The sequence below is a fragment of the Phocoena sinus genome, chromosome 6 (genome assembly GCF_008692025.1).
Source record: "Phocoena sinus isolate mPhoSin1 chromosome 6, mPhoSin1.pri, whole genome shotgun sequence".
Classification (NCBI taxonomy): domain Eukaryota; kingdom Metazoa; phylum Chordata; class Mammalia; order Artiodactyla; family Phocoenidae; genus Phocoena; species Phocoena sinus.
In genome coordinates, this window is record NC_045768.1 from 108,119,205 (window position 1) to 108,130,522 (window position 11,318).

The 11,318-nt window shown below is 56.4% G+C and overlaps 1 protein-coding gene across 1 annotated transcript in view; it reads right to left on the minus strand.

Moving 5' to 3' along the window:
- Window positions 1-10,784, minus strand: part of FAM167A (family with sequence similarity 167 member A) — a 35,086-nt gene extending 24,302 nt beyond the window's left edge. The window contains exons 1-2 of the mRNA XM_032636409.1: window positions 10,475-10,784; window positions 4,613-4,712 (exon numbers count right to left, since the gene is read on the minus strand). The gene's annotated coding sequence lies outside the window, so the exon portion shown is untranslated. The remainder of the gene's footprint in view (window positions 1-4,612; window positions 4,713-10,474) is intronic.
- Window positions 10,785-11,318: the final 534 nt, after the last annotated feature.

Sequence of the window (11,318 nt, forward strand, 5' to 3'; positions counted from 1 at the left end):
CAAGTGCAGGGGATGTGGCATCATCTTAGCCAAACCATCCTTACTGAAGGACTGTGGGAGGGTAATGTTGTAATACAATAAGAAATACAATTTGGCCTCCATCCCTGGTTCCTGACACAGAGCTCCTAAAACTCTTGTAATTTTCTACATGATGAAAGCAATAACAGTATTTTTTGTTAGAGTATCTCAGTTTTGTTCCCACTTCTTGAAACAGCTCCAGGGCATTCAGGTGCAAAGAGGGTCACCTGTTATTAATAAGAAGCCCCCTTCTACTACACCTGAGTTTATGTTAATGAGGTGACTGTTGGAAACCACTCAGGATGGAGGCTGGTTGCCAGAGGAACAAACCCGTGGTGAGAGGGTTGGAACTTTCAGCCCCATCCCTGACCTCTGGGGAGGAGAGAGGGGCTGGAGGTTGACCTAATCACCAACCACCAATGATTTAATCAATCATGCCTATGCAATGAGGCCTCCATAAAACCCCAACTGAAGGGGTTCTGAGAGCTCCCAGGTTGGTGAGCACGCCGAGGTGCTGGGGGGATGGCACGCCTGGAGGGGCATGGGAGCTCTGCACCCCTCCCCCTATGGACCTCTTCACTTGGATGGTAAATACAAGTACTAAATGCTTCCCTGAGTTTTGTGAGCTATTTAAGCAGATGACTGAATCTGAGGAAGGGGTTGTGGGCAATTCCTGGTTTACAGCCAGTTGGTCAGAAGTTCAGGTGACAACCTGGGACTTGCAATTGGTGTGTGAAGTGGGGGACAGTCTTGTGGGACTGATGCTACCCTTCGGTGGATAGTGTCAAAATTGAGTTAAATCGTAGAACGCCCAGTTGGTGTCTGCAGAGAACTGGAGGGTTGTTTGGGGTGGGAAACTCACACATCTGGTGTCAGAAGTGTTCCGGGCGGGGGTGTTTGTGTGAATAAAAACCTAGTGCCCCAATGAGTGGGTCTCAGACAGATCACTATGGGCCCTCTCACTTCTCGGTTTTCTGAGCTGCCCCGATTCTGCCTGTTTTCTCTCTTGGGTCTCTACCTCCTGCCAATTCCATGTACACCTTACAATAACACTGCTTTCTGTTGCTTATAACCAAGAGCGCTGACTGAAATGAGCGGGAGGCAAAGCATATGACTGACAGCTAAGCAGTGTCATAAAACAACCTGAATACCAAGAGAGGCTCCCTCCCCCCATTTCCACGGTCCCTTAGAGGGTGCCACCTCCAGCTGAGAACCAGAGAGCGGATGACCATTGTGGACTCAAAGAAGCTTTTACCAAGAGTCCCTCCGCATTCATAGTTGATATGTTTCTTGTCTTTTTAAAATAAAAAAATTTATTTATTTATTTTTGGCTGCATTGGGTCTTAATTGCAGCACGCGTGATTTTCGTCGCGGCGCGTGGGCTTCTCTCTAGTTGTGGCATGGGGGTTTTCTCTCCCTAGTTGTGGCGCGTGGGCTCAGTAGTTGTGGTGCGTGGGCTTAGTTGCCCCACGGCAGGTGGGATCTTAGTTGCCGGACCAGAGACGGAACCCGCGTCCCCTGCATTGGAAGGCGGATTCTCTACCACTGGACCACCGGGGAAGCCCCTCCTATGTTTCTTAATTTATGATCTACTACAGACAGCGCTTGATGAGGATGTAATAACAGTTTTCCACAGGGATAAACTGACACGTATGCTGCTCCTTCCAGCAGAAGTGCCACCCGTGGGTCCTCGTGCATAAGCTGACACGCTCTGGGTTTAGGCTTGGAGATACACGCAGCGCAGACCCTCTTGCACACGCGTGCAGGCCGGCCCTGGCCCCCAGCAGCAGAGCGGTGGGTAACACACAGGGGTTGTGGGCGGGGTTGGTAAAGGCAGGAACGGACCCTTAAGACACCCCATCCCTGCCAGACCTGGCTTGCTGAGGAAATTCAGATCCTGTGAGGGCCTCAGCCACAGCGTAGCCAATTCTTCACTGCAGAAGTGTCCCCGCAGGACACAGACCCAGCAGCGGGGCGGGGGTGTGAGGGCAGGGCCGCTGGCTCTGTGTCCCCTGCCTGATGAGCCCACCCATCAGTCCCCCAAAGAGAGCCGCCCTGTGGGCGTGTTACATGTGTCAGCAGGCCTAAAACGCTCATTGGACGGACTCGGGCCCAGGGCTCAGGGGCCGCCCAGCGTCTTGGGAGCAGGGGCTGCAGGAAGGGAGGGACGGCACCCACTCTGGCTTTAGACGGGCCAGGCCTGCCTGCCAGCTCTCGGCAGGGCCACACATCCCCACCTTCTACCCACAGGCCGTGACCTGAGAGCGGGTCAGGGGCTGCCAGGGCTGAGGACAAAGGGGAACCCTGCTTCCCAGGCTGCGGGTCTGTCCTCTGGGACCGGAGCCCCTCTCCAGTGGGAGCTCTGAGACTTGGGGAGTCACCTCGCCTCACCTGTGTGGGTCTCAGCCGGCCCCTCTTTTGAAATGAGGTGTCGCAGCGTCCACCCTGCAGCCACCGCCGGGCTGAGGACAGAGTCGGGGGAAAGGGCTCCAGCATCGGCACTGCGTTTTATAAGCTTTCAGCGTGGCTCAGGCCATGGCTGACACCTGAACCTTTTTCTTTCCTTTTCTAAAGTAGCGAGTCCCTTTTTGTTCCAGGTGGGTGACAGGTCGGTAGGTCTGGGACAAGGAAGTGCAGCTGGGACGAGGCAGGCTTTTTTAGGTTTAATCATAAAACCCTGATGTTTATCTTAAGCTGAGCGCACAGGGCTGGGCCTCAGGACTGACCTCCGGCGGCCGATGGAGGCTGTGAAATCCCGTCTGTGTTTTGTAGGCTCAGGGAGCCCTAACGACCAGGGTTGAGAGGCTGGGGGACACAGTCCTGTGGCCCATGGTCACCAGGGTGCTTCCAGGAGCTGCCAGAGAACGTGTTTTCTCGCCTCCTCTGAGGTTGCCATGGTGACCGAAGCAGGAGGGGACACCCGCTGGTCTGGCCCTTCACAGATCATCTTTCCCAGCTCATCTTTATTCCAGGTCTTGGTCAGAGCTGGTGTTGGGAGTGCCAGAGATGGGGGGGAAGACAAGATGCAGAGACAGGACCCTGGGTACAAACTGTGCATGCATGGCGGAGGCAAACTGAGCTGGGACGGGGTGTGTGGGGGTGTGTGTGTGTTGGGGGGGTGCTTTATTGTTGCGTGTGTGCTCTGGGATGCTAGTGAGGGAAGTGGAGTGGTACCTGGGTTCCTCCCATGCACCGGTGATGTACCCCTCAGGGGAGGGCACGCCCACAGGGGCTGCGAGCTGCCACCAGGAGAGCCCTCCGCTTTCCACTTCCTGGAAGCCACCATTTGCTGCCTGGATCACTCCTCCTGCCACAAACCATTGTGAGACTCCAGCCATTTCCTCTAAGAGCCTGAAGCTGTGCTCCTGCCCTCATGCCTTGCGCCATCAACTGACTTCCCCCTGATCTCACGCACCCGTTCACACGTCACCTCCACAGAGACCAGCTCTGACCAGCCCACTGAGATGTCCCTGCTTCCTTTTTCTTCATAGCTCTCCTCACTCACAGAACTAGGATGTTACACGTTGAATGTAAGTCCCCTGAGGGCAGTGACTTTCTCTTGTTCACTGCTGTGATCCTAGCACTCAGAACAGTGCCTGGCACATAGTAAGTGCTCAATAAACTTGTTGGATGAGTGAATGAGTGATTGGATGAATGAAAGAAGGAGGACTTTCTGGGCAGTCGGTTTTATCCCTTTGTCCATCACAGGCCCTTCAGGGAACTCCCTTCTCACTGGGTCTACAGCTCTGCTTTGAAGCTCAGCTGAGGGCTGGCCAAAACGCTCCAGGATACCCCACCTTCCAGGCCATTCTCTGACTGCTTCCAGCATCGGCTTCTGTCACGTGCACGGCACCCTGGCCTGTATGACCTTGAACCATGGGAGTATCTGGCTCCCTGACCACTGTCTAGCTCCTCGATGGGAAGGGCATTCCTTTCTCTTTTGTGTCCTGAGCACAGGGCTCTGCAAACAGCAGACGTTCAATAAACGCTGAGGACGGCAGTGCCGTGAGCTAGTGAACAAATTCACACCTCCAGATGGTTTCCTGCCCAGTAGAAGACCTCCTGCAGCTTCAAGGTCAGAATGTTCCTAACGAGTCTGAGTGGGGGTCCGGGGTGGGTTTGGGAGACTGGTCTCAACTTGATGTTTTGGCCTTTCCGCGTAGCCTCAGGTTTGAATTTGATGAGTCTCTGAGCCTAATTCAAACACCCCCTTATTCTACAGTCCTCTATACCAGGGGTGAGAGGCCCGGTGGGCTGCAATCCTCACTCCCTCACTGCCTGCTCCAGGAGTCCCAGCACCGCTGCTAGGGAAGGGGAATGGGGCCACCGTTTTGGACAGGCCCAACCCGGGTGGGAAACAGGAGTCCCTGACCGGGGCGTCAGCTCTAGGGACCCCATGCCCACCCCCAGCCCGAGTGACTGCGGCCACTCACTTCCCCTCAGTGCTCTGCTTCTCCCCTGCCAAATGCATGGTTTGGGTGGAACGGCCTTGACACTTCCTCACCAATAAGCACAGAGCCTAGACCACGGCACCCGGTGGGGTGGTCACCTCGTCATGAAATCGCACCGGCAGGGGGCACAGGGACCCACTCACCAGTGTTCTCTCAGGCATTCCTCCCAGTGAAGTTCGGTTTGCAATGTCCTGTGCTAATGGCCACGGCTCAGCTTCTCACTCAGAGCTCCCGCGTCCACACCTGGAATCACAGGCGCAATCACAAACATTAGGAAATCACACTGCAGCCTACAAACGTTTCCCCCACTTTCGATGGCCTGGGCTGGAGCGGCCTTCCTGAGAGTTAGACCCCAGAGAAATCACAAACCAGAGACGTTTCAAGTCTTGCCTGGGGTCACACAGCTCTGTTCAGGGAGCTGGCTGGGCTTAGACCCGCGTCTTTGGACTCCAAGTGCAGCTTCCATTGTCTAGAAACCTTGCTCTGTCTCTCTGGGACCTCGTGAGACAAGAGTCTATAAAAATACTTGTTAAGGCCTCTGCATAAAATGCTCGGTCCGTGCTGAATAATTGATGAACCCTGCCCCCTGCCGCAGAGAACAGCGCACAGGCCTCCTGCCGCGAGGCTGGGGATAGGCGGAACTTCCCTATCGTTTTTGCCCAGTAAAGAGGTGGCTGAGAAAACCGCCAAGAAAGAGTTGTGCGTCCCTGTGGGTCGGGAAGAGGCCCTGGCTCCCAGGAGCCACAGATCTAATTTACTGCCTCGCTGAAAGGAGCGGGGGGCCTGCCGGGTCACCCGGCGTCGCCGCTGTGTCCCTTCCAAGGCCGCGAGGCCCTGGGAAAGGGCTGCTCCACCCCGACAGGCCGGGAGAAAGGTGCCTGAGAGTCGGAGGGTCCCACGGGGGGAGTGGGGGGATTAGCCATGGGAAATGCAGAGTCCGAAGCGCAGATTCTCCTCCGTGAGAACCCTGACGAGGCAGAGATGCTCAGGAGGGGTGAGGCAGCCTGTCGCCGCCCGGCCAACTGCTGCATGTGACCGCAGGGCTCTTCTGGCCAAAGGCCATGGCAACGGGGATTAGGGGAGAGAAAGCAGACACAGAGTGGCCTTTAAAGCAATTTGCAGAGATCAAAGTAGAAGGCAGTTCGGGCGGGGGCTCTGGCTCTAAGAACAGGGAACATTTCACAGCTGAGCGAAACTCAGGCACCATTTCACAGCTAAAGACGCTGGGGCTATACATCCTCCCCCGTGGGGTACGTCCGCCCCACCAAAGTGTCTCCTAATTGGCGTTTGTCTCAGCCCCCATCCAACGCAGAGTTAGGACTGTCCGAGTCCACAGAATAACGGGCTCCAGCTTCAAATGTGCAGAAGCAACCAGCTCCGGCTCAAATGGGAGAGTGTTGGGAGGATTGGCTTTCTGTTTTACTCTGCATCGAAAGTCCCAGAGCCCAGTGGTTTGGCAAGGACTTCCTAAGAAGTTTCACTCGCTTATGTAGGGCACCTCACCTGCACAGTCTGTTTGGGCGTGCTGACCTCTCAGGGGGTTGGAGGGCCCTCAGAGTTGCCCTGTGTTTGGGCAGGGCCTGTCGTAAGGATGTGGGAGTGAGGGGCCGTTCCAGCTCTGTCTGCAGCTCGTCCAAAGTGCAGCCCTGCACCCGCTCCGGGGCCCAGGGAGAACAGAAAGTAGGGTGTGTGCCCTGCTCCCTTCTCAGGTCAGTTGAGCTGAACGTAGCTGGGCTGCTGAGCTGCCTGAGTTCACACTTCACAGAGGGCAGGAATCGGGAGCTGGACAGAGAGATGCAGCAGGTTATAGGGATGGGACAGGGCTGCATGTTGGTGGACGTGGGTTGATAGCCCAGCCCAGACACTTACTAATTCTATGACCTTGGGATCATGGTGGAATCAACTGCAAAGCCTTGGAAGGATCCGATGAGATAGAGTGTACGTGAATTCTTAGTTATGCCTCTAACAGGACGGTCACCTCCCGCCCACGACAGCGCTTGGCTGGACCTCTCCTTGGCTGCAGAACCACTAAAGTTAGCCCACACGTTTCTGTGCGTTCCAGAACGCGCAGGACATCACTCTGTTGCCTGCCCAGGACTCTGGGCTGCACGAGTGGTCTCTTCTCGTCGGCAGCTCTGACCAGACACCGCACCTCCTTGAGGACAAGGCCATTGTCCTGCTTCCTTGGTGGGATGTCAATGGTTGATCTTAAAACACTTCACAGACATGAGACGTTCTGTGGTATCACCGGGTCAGCTGCAACCAGCCGCATTCAACGAGGGACACCCCAACCCCGGCTGGCATTGGCAGCCTGGTGTAGGGTCCCCTCTGCAGAGGGTGCTCTGGGAAGCGGCTGGCTGTCTTTCTTACCACTCAGCACCAGACATTTGAGAACTCGCCGGGTAAATGTTAGAAGCGCGTTCTCCTAGGTGAAAACAGAGGTATTCAAGACATGCGGGCCAAACGAATTTTGAGACACTCTTGACTCTTGAAGGAGCAGAGTGAAAGCATCTGGTGAGACCTAAGGGGGAGGTATGGTCGGGGCTCCTAGAGAGACAGATGGCTGTGACCTCACTGAGCCCACAGAACAGGCCGTCTGAACTCTGCTGGACCCGTTGGCAAATAGTGTTCAAAAAATGTCTAGGTGTGTGGCAGAATTCAGTCTAAGGCTTATTTCCATCCGGCCTGACAGGGAGGTTTGCTCTCACCTTCCTCAACGTTGTCAGTGTCTGCCACCAAACAAGTAAACAAACAACAGCACAACAGAACCTGAGAATTTGGACCAAACTAGTAGGACAGTGTACAGTAAGGCGGTGTCCCCAGGGTGAGGCACATGGAAACGCTCACAGGACGAGGGAGGTAGTGTCACTTTAACTTGATGATGGACAGGGGCGACCAGGGCCCGAAGTGGCCTCCCACTCAAGGATCCTGATTTAGAACCTTCCTGCATAATCATCACCCTGGACCGCCTCAGCTGGCCTTCTGGGGCTGAAGTGCCTGCCTCACACTCAGACCCTGCTGGCTTCCTGGAATGAGGAAACACAGCTCAGCCTTCAGTGGGCCCTGAGCTGTGGCCTCCGTGGAGGTCACCGTCTGGGCCCATTATGTACCTGGAAATCGGCTCTGGGCTGGGCCTTCCAGATCAAGGGACGAGCCCTATGACAAAGGGCTCATAGGACGAGCCCTATGACAAAGTCTCTGGGAACCCATGACCAGCTCCCACATCTGGATCAGGATACCTGAGGGGAATTTCTGGCCATACTGGAGAGATGGCCTTGAAGAAGCGGGAGCTCAGTCTGTGCCCCGGGAGAAGCTGAACCCCACCCCTCCCCAGGGCTCTGCAAAGGCTGCTGGGCAGGGCCCAGGAGTGAAGCGGCCCCTGATGCTAGGGAGCTCACTGCCCCCCTACCTTCCTGGATGGGTGTGCCCATAGGGAGACCAGCTGCTGTGCTCTGCGTTCCCTTCCTTAAGGAGTTTTTCATGGGCGAGCATAGCTGGGGGGGTTGGTGGGGGCGGGGACCGTCGGCTAGCATTCAGGAGGAAAGGAGCCGGGAGTGGGGCAGCGCACACTTGTAACTTCTCCTCTCCATTTCTCTGTCCTCTTGTCTCCTTCCGCTCCCACACCTCTCCAGAGACAAGCGTGGAGGGGCTGGGGGGCAGAGTGTGGAAGCACCGGGCTTTCATGCACCAGGGCAGCTGTCCTAGCCACGTAGAAGCTGACATTTGCAGTCTTCCTAACTCTTGTTGGCAACTTGACCCCCTGTGGCGGTTCAAACTCTACAGGCTGATGGCAAAGCTCCTTCTAAACTCCTTGCTCACCTCCAGATCCTTCCGGGTCTGCATGCCCACTGCCCTCCATTTAGCCCATGCTCGCCGCCTCGAGGTCTTCTTCAGAATTTGCCTTTCCTTCCTTTCTCCTCTCCCCAGTCCAAATCCCAGGGTACATGCGCATATTAAGAGCCATCCTGGTTAATCCTAGAGGGTCTCGGATTTGTGAGTGAGAACTCTGTCCCGCCTAGTCTACAAACCAGGGAGCAAGCTGTTTCCATTATCATTCATCTTCCACCTTTGCAAATAGCTCTATGCCCCAGGCAGGCAAAGAGCGATTGCTGGGGAGAGCGCAGCTCCCAGAGGGTGCTGGGAATTCCAGATGCTCCTGTAGGACTGAGGGAGTTATCCATGGGCAAAATTTACCTAAAGAAAGCCGCCTGCGTGTGTGAGTGAACAGCCTGACAAGCAGTTTCTTCCTCGTCGGCCTGGGGCTCGGTGGAAGTCTCTCAGCAATAGTTAGGCAATGCCTTAATTTACTTCCCGGCCAGAGTCCATATTGGAAGGAGACCAAGCGGGTAGACACGGAGGTGGGACTGTTAATTTAGTGGAAATCCATGCATGTAATTGGGAAGACAAGACAGGAGCGAGTGCATGAGAAGTTGGGGGTCTTCAAGGGGGCAAGGAGGAAAAGGGGGGTGAGGGAGGACCCTTCTCTCTCTTCGCTTCAGGGGAGCAGGTTGAAGCCAGCCAGGTCGAATGCAGAGCCTGGCTGCTTTCCTGGCTCCACAGCGCCCTCGAGGTGCCAGGGATGTTCCCAGGTCACAGGACAAGCCCCGCCCCACAGCTCTCTTTTGGTCTGGGTCAGATGTCCAAAAGCAGCCTTCCTTTGAGAGCACTGTCTTAGGAGTCAGCACTTTGGCTGAACCTCTCTGCTCTCTTCACCAGCCCCATGAGCCGCACCAAGTTACTGAATCTCTCGGAGACCCATTGGCAAAATCGGGGTATAATGTTCCCTCGAAGGGTGATTGTGAGGGTCAGATGCCCAACGGGTGTGAAGGGTTCTCAAGCAGTGTCTGGCTGGCAAGTGCGCTCAGGAAAGAAGAGCCGTCCTCCTTATGCACTCTGAGTACAGCGTGTGGCTGCTCTGCCAGGCCCCTTAAAACTCCGCTAGCAGAAGCTCCCACCCTGCAGATGTGGTCAGGCCACCTCTGCTCTCCCTGGACGGTTGCCCAGCTCTCCACTCTCCATCAGCAAGACTGTCTCTGGGGCATCGGAAAGGAAGCTGCTTTAGAGCCACGCCCCCCTCGGGCACTTTGGGGATTGCCCTATTGGTGGGACCTGGGCTCATTCCACCTGGGATTCACCAGGAACCGCTGGGAGCTGGTGGAAACTTAATCTGGGAGAACGCCCCTGCGGGTTTAAGACAGTGGCCGTGATCCACCGACCTGGAAGCAACTCACCTTCCAGATCTTCTCCAGAGGGACAGGGAATGAAAAACAGCAATAAGGGATTTTTTAAAAAGCAGAACAGACAACCCGACTTGGTGCACAGAGACACCTGCCCCCTGGCCTCAGGCCACAGACCTTCCCGCCTTCTCCCAGTGACCTGGGTGCCCAGCCGCAGGGCTGACCCTCTCATTCCCAGGGGCCCTTCTGGCTGTACAGTTCCCTCTGATCGCACTGGCCTCAGCCTTTCAGAGCACCCTCGGGCCCAAGGGCCCTGGGTCACTTCTCCTGAGTTAGGGATTGCATCCTCGGGGCAGGAATAACCACATCGCTGAGCCTGACGTAGGCAGAGGGGACCAGGTGGGCTTGGAGGTGACCAGAGGTCTGGCAGTAGACCCGGAGAGACTGAGTGGGGCTCCTCCCTTTCAGACCTCAAACCTCACATCTCCACCCAGATCTTATTCCCGGAAGGGGCCAGCCAGGATATGGGAGATGGAATCCAGCCTAGCTGTCCCGCTCCCCCTGAGGGGAGCGAGCCCCCAGGAGCGGGTGAGGCAGGACCTCATCTCCTGCGGGCTGGTGTGTGGGGGGCGGTGCCCGCTCCAGGGCGCATTGGGGTCCGTGCTCCCCCAGCCCCGGACTGGGCTGCTCCCCGCCACTGCCAGCTCTGAGGACCCGCGGCGCCCCGACTGGCAAGTGCACTCCCCTGGCAGTGCCGCCGGCCACAGACACATCACCCCCAGTCCGGCCCCCAGACCTGGGAGCGTCCCCGCCCTGCTGCAAACCCACCTTCCGGGGCGCTCCGAGGCCCATTCCAGGGGTGTCACCGAGGTCCCCGCCTCCTCCTTTCGACGCGGGCTCCCCGCTCGTCCGCAGCCCAAGGCCCCCACTTCAAGGCTGAGCCGGCTTCTGCCTCCCTTTCTCTCTTGCTCCTGGGAATTCTCAGCACTATTCTTTTTTTAAGGGATTTTTTTTTCTTTTTTTTCTTTCTTTCTTTCTTTTTTTTTTTTTTTTTTTGCGTTGCGTCAGTGCGGTTGCCTGGCGACGGCGGAGCTATTCCACCGCGAGCCTTTCAGTCGCGATCCCCCTCCAACCTCTCATTCAAGTCTCTCCGCCCGCGGCTCCGGGGACGGGGAGGCGCCAGGCCAGAAGACGCGCGCTGGGTCCTAAAGCCCTTCCAGCGGCTCGTTGCCGGCCAGGACCCGAACCGAGCAGCTGCCCTGCTGCAAGCAGAAGCAAAGCACACGCGATGGCCAAACCCTAGACGAAACCAAACCCAAATAGGCTTAAAAAAAAAAAAAACAAAACGAAAACACAGAAAACCGAAACCAAGGCAGTTTTCCTCCAAGCGTGGCCACGTGGCTTCGCCACTGTCAGCAGTTTGCCTGCGTGGAGGGGCAGGAGAACCCCCTTCCAGCGGTATCGGCAAGCTGAGAGCCTAGACTCCACCCACCAGCGGCTTGAGTTCCAGCTGCCAGCAGCAAGGCCCATACTCAGTGCCTAGCACGTGTCACAACACTGTCACAGCCACTCGGTGGGGCAGATGTGGGCATCCCCAGCTTACAGATGAGGAAACTGAGGCTCAGAGAGGAGAAGTAGAAACAGACGTCCTTCCAGATCTGTCTCCCAGACC